Raw genomic sequence first — 12,798 nt, 5'->3', positions numbered from 1 at the left:
AGCTTCGGAAATATAAATCTTCTTGTAAGCTGTTGGAGCGCTGGTGGAGGTCATCCTATTCTATTGACACAAAACTTAAATATAAACTGGCCCTCAAAGAATACCGTAGGAAAATAATTGAGCATAAAAAATGTTACCTGGAGGAGAAAATTAATAGAGCGCATGGCTCGGCCAGGGAAATTTTTAACACAGTGAAGACTTTCACAGATCCCTTGGCTCTTAAACAGTGTCTTCCAGTCTCTCAGGCCCTTTGCTCCCGCCTCTCTGACTTCTTTGAAGACAAGATCGCGAAGATCTATGACACCTTCCCCAAGAATAATGATCTTGGGAGTGATACGCCTTTACCTGACTGCATCGAGTCTTCTTCCATCTTTTCAGACTTTGAGGCAATCTCACTGGAACACTCACTGATGGAACTGTCTAGATGCCGCTCCGGCTCACTACTTGACCCTTGGCCAGCCAAGCAATATAAATCATTGGCCTCTTTTCTTAATCCCTTCCTCAACTACATCTGGAATGACTCGCTCAAAACCGGAATTTTCCCAGAGTCTTGGAAACATGCCCTACTGGTCCCGATTTTAAAGAAAGCTAATACAGATCCTAATGAGCCGGTGAACTATCGACCCATTTCTCTTCTCCCAGCCCCTGCCAAGGTCCTTGAAAAGCTAGTGCAGCAACAACTGGCAGGTTTTCTTGAAACCCACGGCCTACTTCATAAATCCCAACATGGTTTTAGAAAGTGCCATAGCACTGAGTCTGCCCTTATAGAAATGGCCGACTCTGTGCGGTGGAAACTGGATGGGGGTTCCAGAGCGGTGCTGGTGCTGCTCGACTTGTCGGCAGCATTCGACACTGTCTCTCACCCCATCTTGATTGACCGTCTTCGATCGAAGGGTATTCAGGGGAAGGCCCTGGAGTGGCTGACCTCTTTTTTGTCTAATCGCACCCAGGCAGTCTATACTCACCCTTTTACCTCTGTTAGCCGTACCCTGAAATGGGGTGTCCCTCAAGGCTCGGCTTTGAGCCCACTATTGTTCAATGTTTATTTTTCTCCTCTGGCTGAACTCATTGCAAGGTCGGGCATCATAGCTACTTCCTATGCAGATGATATTCAGCTGCTTTTCTCCTATGAGAGTGCCACGCAAACTACTTTTGATCCTTTGAAGGATTGTCTGCGGGACATTTCAAAATGGATGGACCATAACTGCCTCCGGATGAATGCGGCGAAAACGGAGGTTCTCTTTTTCCATCAACCCTCCCCTCTTGATTCAACTCTCTGGTGGCCACAGGAACTCAGCCTTCCCCCTGTCCCTAAGGACTCTGTAAAAAATCTAGGGGTCAAGTGGGACTCTAATCTTTCTTTTAGCAACCAAATACAGACCGTTTCAGCCGCTTGTTTTTCCAAGATCAGGATGATTAGGAAATTCATCACCTATCTCCCTAGTGATATCAGGAAAACCATAGTCCAGGCATTGATTACATCTCACCTGGACTATGCGAACGGCCTGTATTTAGGGTTGCCCGCGGGCCTCCTACATCGGCTCCAGACAGTCCAGAATGCGGCTGTTCGGCTGGTCTGCGGGGTTTCCCTACGCACCCATATTTCGCCACATCGCAGAGCATTACATTGGCTTCCAATCCATCAAAGAGCTGCATTCAAAGCCATGACCTTAGCCCATCGAGCAACTAGGGGTAGGGGATCGGCCTACCTCTCTGTTAGTGTCCGTCCTTATTGTAACTCTCGGAACCTCCGTTCCAACTCCCAACATCTGCTTTCCATACCAAGATTCAGGAAAGCACGTTCTGGAGGTAAAACCTTCCAGGTCTGTGCCACAACTCTCTGGAACAAACTCCCGATCGCAATTAGGATGATCCAGGAAGAATTACCCTTTCGTAAGGCACTAAAAACTTTTCTCTTTTGTTAATTCCCCCAGGACTATCACTCTGCTTTCACTCAGAAGCGCCGGGACACCCCGTTGGGGTAGCTGCGCGCTATATAAATTACACAAATAATAATACACCCCAACCCATCACCCAGAACATTGCTGCAACTGAAAAAAAACAAAAAAGAAGAACAGCCCCTCCCTCCCCTTGGGTAATCACTATGGAGAAATATATGTCGCCACAATCATCATAATCCAGCTATGCCCAACCCAACAAAATATCTGCTTTGTGTCCTGTTTTAGGAATGATGATCCCAGCAACCATCAAACACACAGTTGAAATCACCAGCCCACTGTCAGGGGATTCCAAGTTATGGGAGTAGCACTCGCTTCAGGTCTAGATAGAATGCCCCATCATCCGAGTTGGGTGCACACACATACAGCAGATACACTTCATGTCCATCTAGCAGGCCGCACACCAGAAGGTACCTACCCCCGACATTAGTCTGAAAGTACTGCATCAATAAGGGGACCTGAGGTGCAACCCATATGGAGACTCCACGAGCATAGTAAGAATATGTAGCAGAGTAAAACTGCCCCCTTGATTTCTGCTGCACTGTCTGGCTTCCCTCTCCAATAGGTGCATTTCTTGCAAACGGCAACTCTGTATACCCTACCACTAAAGGTATGTGTGAATACTTTATTGTTTAACATAGGAGTTGAGCCCCTGCACATTCCATGCCACTACTCTAAAACCTGTAGCCATATTTTGAAGTAAACCACTGTACACCACTCACTACACACCAACCCATCACTCAGAACATTGCTGCAACTGAAAAAACACAACAAAGAAGAAAAGCCCCTCCCTTCCCTTGGGTAAACACTATGGAACAATATATGTCGCCACAATCTTCATAATCCAGCTACGCCTAACCCAACAAAATAACTGCTTTACCATAAAAATCCCATTACACAGCTGCTCTCAGTCTTCAATCAGTTCCCAACTTTACTAATATTGGTGAGGAGGCAGTGCCCAGCAGCTGCAACTGCTGTGCCACCATCAAGCCCTCTCTGGCTCTAGCTAAGTAGACATACCAAACCAGGCACACCCTTTCGCAGTCAACACATCCAATATATCATACCTACCACCCTGAAAACAATGAACAAAGTACAACAAAGAGGAAAGAAAACAAAAGGGATGTTGGACAGACCTGCTACTTAAAATCAGCATATAGCACCCATGTGTCACCTCCATCTGTCAGTGCGGCAATATACCAACCAAGTCAGTAACCTACCTCTAGGTTGCCACCTGGCCCCACCCCTCACCCTGGCAGTGAAATATACACACCCCGACAGGGGAAACCACTGCCCAACATAGAGGTACATGGGAGCGGCCACAGTGGAGGAGTCAGACATCATTTCAGACCCCACCCTGCTCCAGAATCTTCTTCACCATGTCACTGCCTAGTGCTCCGATCTCTGCTGTCCCAGATCCAACACGCCGCTCCATCTGAGTACCATCCGAGAAGTGGAGCTAGAGGTGTTTCCACACGCCTCCTCAATCTCTCTGATCATCTTGACCATGAGGGCTTCCCAGGCCAGTGGCCAGAGTCTTGGGGAAGGGTGGTGCTGGGAGTTTTTCATCTCCATAGATCTCTAGCCAGTCCCACACTATCTCCAGACTGGTGAAGAAATGGGATTGATCACTTTGGAGCACTTTTAGTTTTGCTGGTTAATGATGCATGTAATTGAGTCTCATAGCCCTCAGCTTCTGTTTAATTCCACCAAATATTTAGCATAGCTGCTGCACTCACCTGATATAGTAAGGGAATATGTGGATCACATGCTTCTTGAATGTGAGGTCACCGTCTTGTCAATCAATCAATCAATCAATCAATCACTGACATTTATAGAGCGCACTACATACCCGTAGGGTCTCAAGGCGCTGGGGGTGGGGGGGTGCCGCTACTGCTCGAACAGCCAGGTCTTCAGCTTCTTCCTGAAGGAGAGGTGGTCTTGGGTCAGGCGCAGGTCGGTCGGGAGGGAGTTCCAGGTCTTGGCGGCCAGGTAGGAGAAGGACCTTCCTCCTGTAGTCGCTCTTCGGATGCGGGGGACGGCGGCGAGGGCGTGGTTGGCAGATCAGAGGTGGCGTTTGGGAGCGTAGAAGTTGATTCGGCTGTTGCGGTAGCTTGGGCCTTGGTCGTGTAGGGCTTTGTGTGCGTGGGTGAGGAGGCGGAAGGTGATTCTTTTGTTGACGGGGAGCCAGTGAAGGTCTCTCAGATGTCCGGAGATGTGGCTGGTTCGTGGGATGTCGAGGATGAGTCTGGCTGAGGCGTTCTGGATCCGCTGGAGTCTCTTCTGGAGCTTGGCGGTGGTACCGGCGTAGAGGGCGTTGCCGTAGTCCAGTCGGCTAGTGACGAGGGCCTGGCTGACGGTCTTCCTGGTCTCGGTGGGGATCCACCAGAAGATCTTCCGTAGCATGCGTAGGATGTTGAAGCACGCCGAGGAGACGTTGTTGACTTGCCTGGTCATGGAGAGGGAGGAGTCCAGGATGAAGCCCAGGTTGCGTGCATGGTCTGTCGGTTTGGGTGCGGTGCCCAGGGCGGGAGGCCACCAGGAGTCGTCCCAGGCGGAGGGTGAAGAGCCCAGGATGAGGACCTCCGTCTTATCCGAGTTAAGTTTCAGGCGGCTGGTCGTCATCCACTCGGCTACCTCTTTCATCCCTTCGTGCAGGTTGGCTCTGGCGGCGGCGGGGTCGTTGGTCAGGGAGAGGATCAGCTGGGTGTCGTCGGCGTAGGAGATTATGCTGAGGTTGTGTTGGCGTGCGATGGTCGCGAGGGGGCTCATGTAGACGTTGAAGAGGGTGGGGCTCAGTGAGGCTCCTTGGGGGACACCGCAGATGACTTCGGTGGCCTCTGACTTGTACGGTGGTAGGCGGACTCTCTGTGTTCTTCCGTCGAGGAAGGAGATGATCCATTCCAGCGCCTTGTCCTGGATTCCGACGCTGCTGAGGCGCTGTACTAGGGTGCGGTGGCAGACAGTGTCGAATGCCGCGGAGAGGTCTAGGAGGATGAGGGCCACTGTTTCTCCGTTGTCCATCAGGGCACGGATGTCATCGGTGGCGGCGATGAGGGCGGTCTCGGTGCTGTGATTGGCTCGGAAGCCGGACTGTGAGGGGTCGAGGGATCCATTCGTCTCGAGGAAGGCGGCCATCTGCTTGTTGACGGTCTTCTCGATGACTTTGGCTGGAAACGGGAGGAGTGAGATGGGGCGGTAATTCTTGAGTTCGGTGGGGTCCGCTGTGGGTTTCTTGAGTAGAGCGCTGAGTTCGGCGTGCTTCCAGCTCTCAGGGAAGGTGGCGGTGTCGAAGGATGTGTTGATGATGTCTCGCAGGTGGGGTGCGATGACAGCGTCGGCCTTGTTGAAGACATGGTGAGGGCAGGGGTCGGTCGGTGATCCGGAGTGGATGGAGTTCATCGTGCGGATGGTGTCTTCGGTGCTGATCGGGGTCCAGGCGTGGAGGGTGGTGGTGGGGGGTGGTTGTTCGGTCTTGGTGTGCGTTGGTTGGTTGTTGAAGCTGTTGTGTATGTCCGCGATCTTGTTGTGGAAGTATGAAGCGAGGGAGTTGCAGAGGTCTTGCGATGGGGTGATGTCGTTGTTTCCTGCGCTGGGGTTGGATAGCTCTTTCACGATGTTGAAGAGTTCCTTGCAGTTGTGTGCGTTGTTGTCCAGCCGGTCCTTGAATGCAGTTTTCTTGGCGGCGCGGATCAGCTGGTGGTGCTTCCGGGTGGCCAGCTTGAAGGTGGTCCTGTTGTCCGGTGTGGGTTCCCTTCTCCAGACTTTCTCGAGGGCTCTGCAGTTCTTCTTGGAGCTCTTGAGTTCTTCGGTGAACCACGGGGATTTCTTGCTGCCAGGTCTGCTGGGCGGGGTCCTCAGTGGGGCGAGCTCGTCCGCACAGATGCTGATCCACTTCGTGAGGTTGTCGGCGGCCTGGCTGGGGTTCGCTGAGCTGGCAGGAGGGTGCTGGCTCAGGGAGGTAGCAAGCTGGTCTGCTGTGATCTTGTTCCAGCTTCTGCGGGCGGCCTGTTGCTGGTGGTGGTGGGTCGTCGTTCTCTTGAAGGTGAAGTGGACGCAGCTGTGGTCCGTCCATTGAAGCTCTGTGGCGTGGCTGAAGTCGATGTCTGTGCTGGAAGAGAAGACTGCGTCGAGTGTGTGTCCGGCGAGGTGGGTGGGGGTGGACACCAGCTGCTTGAGTCCAAGATTGGCGAGGTTGTCGAGCAGGGTGCTGGTGTTGCGGTCGTTGTTGTTCTCCAGGTGGAAGTTGAGGTCCCCCAGGAGGATGTAGTCAGCGGAGGGGAGGGCATGCGGGCTGACGAAGTCGGCGATGTCCTCGCTGAATTGTGTGCGTGGTCCCGGGGGTCGGTAGATCAGGGTGCCTCTGAGGGTGGTGTTCGGGTCGGTGTGGATCTGGAAATGCAGGTGTTCCGCAGTGGTCAGGAAGTTGCCGGTGCTGGTCGTGAGACGGATGGTGTTCCTGTGGATGATGCCTCCTCCCATCTGGTTGGCGTTGCGGTCCCTCTGGACGATCTTGTAGCCCTCTGGGATAGCGATGGCGATGTCGGGAGCTGAAGAGGCGTTCATCCAGGTCTCTGTGAGGAAGGCGACGTCAGGGGCTGTGGCGTCTAGGAGGTTCCAGAGTTCGATGGCGTGTCTGTGGACGGAGCGGGTGTTGAGCAGGATGCACTTGAGGTGGGTGCTGCTGGAGTTCGACTTGGTGGGTGCTGGTGCGAGGCAGGTCCGGATGCAAGTGAATTTGCAGGCGTGGCAGCTGAAGGGTCCGTGGGTGCGTCGTGGTGCGGCTTGGTGGCATTCTGGGAGTCTTGTCTGATCGCCCATAGGATGGCATCTCTTACCCTATTATTGAGTACTTTTGCTATAATGTTTCGGGGAGGCACCACATCAGGGGATTTTGGCACCAGAGTGCGATGATGTCTCTTGATCACAAAGCAGTTGGACAACCATTGCAAGGAAATCATCGTTGTTATCCAGCATTCAAGAAATAGTTCTGGACTCTACCCTTTCACACCCTCCATAAAGCCAACGAAGGCCCCTCATCATCTTCAGCTCTAGTCTACAGTGTGAACATCCTGGATTATTGGCCCCAAGGACCCTCACCACCAAGGGGACTTCATTCCCTGACAAGTGGTGTGCCAGAAGGCCCCTTTGCACAGTTGTTAAGAAAGCGGTTGGTGCCTCTGGTGACTTGCCCTTTTACTCACTTTGTTTGTAATTTTTCTGATTAGGAGGAGTGGGCTTGCAGCCCCCTCCCCAAGCTGATTTTGGCCCAAGAGACCACATCTCCAGGGCACTGGCCTTTTAATAAAAAAATGTAATGGAGATGGGGATTACACGGTCCCCTCCCTGGGCTGATTTCAGCCACCGGGGACCCCATCCCCAGGGGCCAGCCTCTTTAAAAATATATTTCTAGCAGATGATGGGGGGACATGCAGCCCCCCTCCTCAGGCTGCCTGCCCATGTTTATCAGGGTTCCCCCGGGGTACCCAGTCTGTATTGGGACCAAGGGGAGCCTGGAGGCCTCAGCAGTCCCTGCCAGCTATCCGCATCCTGCGGGTGCCAGCACCCCCTACAGACACAGGGATTTCTAGTGCTATGCAGCTCCTAGATGGGGGCTTCTTTTGTTGTAGTAGGGCTGCCCAGGGGAGGTGGCAGTCCTAAGGGCCTTTAAGTGCCCAGGACCTGGCCCACCCGTGGGCCCATTGGTAAAGAAGCGTGGGAGCCCGTGTTTTTTTTTTTAGCTGTAGTCACAGCTCCGACCAAAATTGTTTTTTAAAAGATGGATTTTGCCCTGGCGGGTTTCCTCTAGAAGTCCTAAGGGGACAGTGTATTTCTTTCCCTGCCACTGCTCTTTTTTTTATGTTTCTTGTGGGACTCGGCTCAAAACTAGTCACAAAATGGCTGCCAACATTTCTAGGCTTGAAGTTTTTACAGCCAATCAGATCTCACTTCTAGATCGGGTAGGGTTTACACCGATTTACAAAAAGGTCGCTTCCTGGACTAACAGCTACCTTACTGCAAAATTTGGAGTAACTCCATTCAGCAGTTCTGGCTGTAGTTATGTCCAAAATCTCTATGGGAATTACCATGGGGGAAACACATTTTAGGAAATCCCGCTTCAAAGACCACCATGTGACTTTTAAGAAAGCAGATAGAGTGAGTGTCATTCAACTTTTGAACATTTAGCGAAGATCAGTCGAACAACACCAAAGTTATTGGCAAATGAAAAAATGCTCTGCCAGTAAGTTGTGTGTATGTAGCACTGTGCTAATCCTGTGCTATAGAAATGGTAAAAGACTTTGTCCCCTTCTATCTTGGCGTGGATAGCACTGTGCTAATTCTATGATTAAAGACTTTGATAGAAAAGCAGACATTTGAGGTGAGCAGATTTAGAGTGTCGCTGGTGTTGAGAGGGCTGTATTCTGGAGCTGCTTTCAACCTAAACTTGAGAACTACCCAGAGTTCTCTGCTTCTTTTTTACGTATATGTTAACTGAAAAAAACCAAAGGTTACAAGGAGGTTATAGTTAGTGTCAGATTTCACTCTTGCAAAACCAGTGAAATTCGGCAGTTATAGTTAGCTGAGCTAATTATAACTTACACCTCCGCAATGCACTGTTTATGACCTCACATATTACATCATTCATGAAATGGTCAGTGACATCAATGATGACATCTTAAGTGACATGTAGTAGGTATTTTGTAGGAGTTTATGATTGCTAAACATATATACCAAGCTACTACAAAACCTAAAGTGGTATACTAGGTATACTACTAATGAGTGATACTACTTTTAATCTAGATCATGTGAGTGTATGTATCCTTGTGTGTATCGGTGTGTGAGTGGCTGTTTCGGTGAATATATGATTGTGTAAGCAGCTGTGTGAATGAGTGAGATGCTGTGTGAGTGGCTGTATTGGTGAGTGAGTGGGTGTGTCAGTGGATGTATGGGTGGGTAAGTGACAGTATGAGTGGCTCTATCGGTGGGTGTGTATTGACTGTATGGGTGAGTCAGTTGGTGTCTGGGTGGCTATATGAGTAAGTGACTGGCTTCTAGGAAGCTGTATGGGGGAGTGAGTGGCTGTTTGAATATATGTTTCATTATGTGACCTCATGTTCGAGTGACTGTATGGAGCAGTGAGTGTCTGTGTGAATGGCTGTATGGGTGAGTACAGGAATGTGTGAGTGCTTATATGGATATGTGAATGGCTATGTATGTGGTTGTGTGAGTGAATTTATGAGGGCTTCTATGGGTGAGTGAGAGGGTGTGTTGAGAGGCTGATTAAGTGAGTGAGTGGGTGTGTGCCTTTGTATGTAAACAAGTGGATGTGTAGTAACTGGTTATATGAGTTGCTTTATGGATGAGTGAATGGTGCTGTAAGTGGGTTTACAAGTGAGGAGGTGGGTGTTTGAGTGGCTCTATGGAAGACTGAGTAGGTGTGTGAGTACTGGTATAGATCTATGAATTGGTATGTCAGTGGTTGTATTGGTATGTGTGTGGGCATACAAGAGGTATTGTGGGAGTATGAGTAGGTATTTGAGTGGTTCTGTAGATGATGTCATCAGTGTTACCATCTAAAGGTTGTTAAAATTCTTGTAACCTTTAGTTATTTGACTGAATTTCTATGTTTTTAAATGCTTATCCCTATCTATAATGTCCCTCTTACCTCTTGTGTTTTTCAGTGAATTTCTATATTTTTTTAACTAGTAGTCATGTTTGCAGAGTGGTGGAGAAAGGGTGGTCCTCCGATTAGCTCTCCGGAATCCCACTGTGTAGGACTAGCAGGATGTACCAGGAGGGCTTCTTGACCCCCAAGGTCCCTCAGGAATAAAGTGGACTTTATACCCCAACCAGTAGTGTACCACCAGCCGTGTTTGTTGAGTGGTGGAGAAAGGGGTCGTGTCCTGCAAATACCACTTAGCAAACCCTCTGTGCCGGACTTATTGGAGATAACTGGAGGCGTAGTTGGCCCCCAAGGACGTCTTTGTGGCCAACTAGCCCTCCTATTACCTCCAGTAAGTCCAACACTGCAGGATTGCTGAGACCTGATAGGAGGCCACACCCTCTTTTCCCATCACTCTGCAATGCACCTCCTGGTGCACTCACTACTAGTTGGAGGATGAAGACCTCTTGGCTCTTGAGGGTCCCTTGGGACCAACTACCCCTCCTGCCACTTCCAGTAACACCCACACAGCTGGATTGCTGAGAGGCTGTCAAAGGCCATGCCCCCTTTCTCTACCACTCTGCAAACGCACCTGGTGACGCACTACTGGTTGGTGGAAGTAGTCCACTTTAGTCCTGATGCCCTCAGGAGTAAAGTGGAATTCATTCCTCAACCAGAAGTGATCCAGGAGGTGATTTTGCAGAGTGGTGGAGAAAGAGGACAGGCCTTCAAGTCCTCTCAGCAAACTTGCTCTCTGGGGAAAGCCCTAAAGGTAACAAGAGGGCTTGCAGGCCCCCAAAGACTCTCAGCTTTCAAAGGGATTTCATTCCTCAATGACCATTGTGCCAGGAGGCGTGTTTAGAGAGTGGTGGTGATGTTACTGAGGACATCTCAAATGACATCACTGATGACATCATCCAAATAAACTCTGATGCACCTACTCACACCTCAATGTAATCTTTCATACACACACTCCAAATTTCAGACTAGCAATTCCAGTACAAACATACCCACTCACTGATTAATAGGTCTACACACACATCCATCACTCACTCATACAGACACTCATACTCCCAGTCACTCATCAATACAGCCACTAATATGTCTATTCATACACCCATACAGACACACTCACACTGCCACTCACCCATAGAGTTACTCACACACCTAGACTGATACAAACACTCACCCATAGAGTTACTCACACACCTAGACTGATACAAACACACTCTGGCACATACACCCATACAGCCACTCTCACAATCACTCACTCTCACATACAGTCACATCTATACTCCAACAATAACCTATCCTGTGTTTCACACATGCAGTTACTCACCCATATACCACTGAGACATCCATTCACTCAACAACATAGCCATACGCACACTCACTCACCCATACATCCACTTGAAGATGCACTCATGAACCCATACACCCAGTGAATCACCCACTCACATATCCATGCAGGAAGCAACACACAGACACCAGGCAACCATACAGGCACTCAGACAACCAATCAATAACCCATATAGATATTCATGTAGATACTCACCAACCCATACAGCCACTTACACACCAATTGACAGACTGATTCAGACATTCACACAGATTAGTCACTCACCCATACATTCACTGAGACATGTATAATCACTCACTTGCACAATAAGTCCCACACCCACTGAATCATCAATACAGACACTCAAACACCCATTCATTCTTCAATGCACCATGTCATAAACATTTTAGAAACACTCACTGTCATCAGTGATGTCATTTGAGAGGTCATCAATGATGGCACTGACCATGTCATGAGTGATGCAATATGTGAGGTCATCAGCAGTGCATTGCAACTGCATTAGTTATATTTAGCTTAGCTAACTATAACAGTTGAATTTCTCTGGTTTTGTATGAGTGAAGTGTCAGCCTAACTATAATGTTTCTGTAACAAGTATTTTTTTCTGTGAATTTCTAAGGTTTTTTAAATGATAATTCCTAACTATAACATCCCAGAAACCTCTGGATTTCTAGTGAATTTCTAAGATTTTTAAACGCTAAATCCTAACTATAATGTCCCTGAAACCTGTGTTTTTTCCAGTGAATTTCTAAGGTTTTGTAAATGTTAATGCCTATATATATATATATATATTTATTTACGGGTTTATACCGCGCTAGGATCACCTCCCGAAGGAGTATCTCCGCGCCTTGAACACCTTTACAGCTTGTGGCAGTAAGTACACAGATATCACTAATTGGAAAATAGGAAGGTTTTTAACAGTTTTCTGAACGGGAGATAGTCCTGGCATAGTCTCAAAGAGAGAGGGAGGCTGTTCCACAACCTTGGTCCGGCTATGGATAGTGCCCTTCCACCTTGCCTGGTCTTTCTAGCTCTTGGGACCTGTAGTAAGGCTTGGTCACTAGATCTCAGGGACCGTACAGGTTTATAGAGGGAGAATCTGCTGTTTAGATACTCAGGCCCTCTGTTCTGGAGGCTCTTATGTATAGTACATCCAATCTTGTACTTCACCCTTTGTTTAATGGGTAGCCAATGTAAGGTGTTCAAAAGAGGCTTCGATGGTGTACGGGGTGGCTGGTTTAGTACAAGACGAGCCGCTGTGTTCTGGACTACTTGCAATCTCGCAATAACTCCCTCATTTGCTGATAGGAGCATCCCGTTGCAGTAGTCCAGACGACTCAGTATTAGGGCCTGCACTAATGTTCTCCTAGTTGAGTCAGGGAGTATAGGGAAAACTTTCCTCAGCATGGCGATCACATGGAAGCATGAGCTCACCACTTGATTGCTGTTTTGTTTCAGGGAGAGCTCCTGATCCAGGCGCACGCCAAGATTTTTTACCACCTGCTTTGGCTCTGGGACTGGGCCTAGATCTTGCGGCCACCAGTCTGGGGACCATAGGAGCTTTGCCTCACCGAACAGCATCACTTCCGTTTTTGCAACTTTGCATTGCAAGAAGTTAGATGCCATCCAGTGGGCCACTGCCTTCATCCCCGAGGAGAAAGAGTTCCTGACCGTCTCAGTGAGATGTTTGAACGGAAAGAGGAGTTGGGTGTCATCCGCGTATGACATAGGGATGAACCCATGAGATCTCATGATGTTTGCCAGGGGGGCCACATAGATATTAAAAAGGGTCGGGCTTAAGCAAGAACCCTGTGGCACCC

Source organism: Lissotriton vulgaris, chromosome 8 (assembly GCF_964263255.1).
Source record: "Lissotriton vulgaris chromosome 8, aLisVul1.2, whole genome shotgun sequence".
Lineage (NCBI taxonomy): Eukaryota > Metazoa > Chordata > Amphibia > Caudata > Salamandridae > Lissotriton > Lissotriton vulgaris.
Note: the sequence above shows the minus strand (reverse complement) of the source record.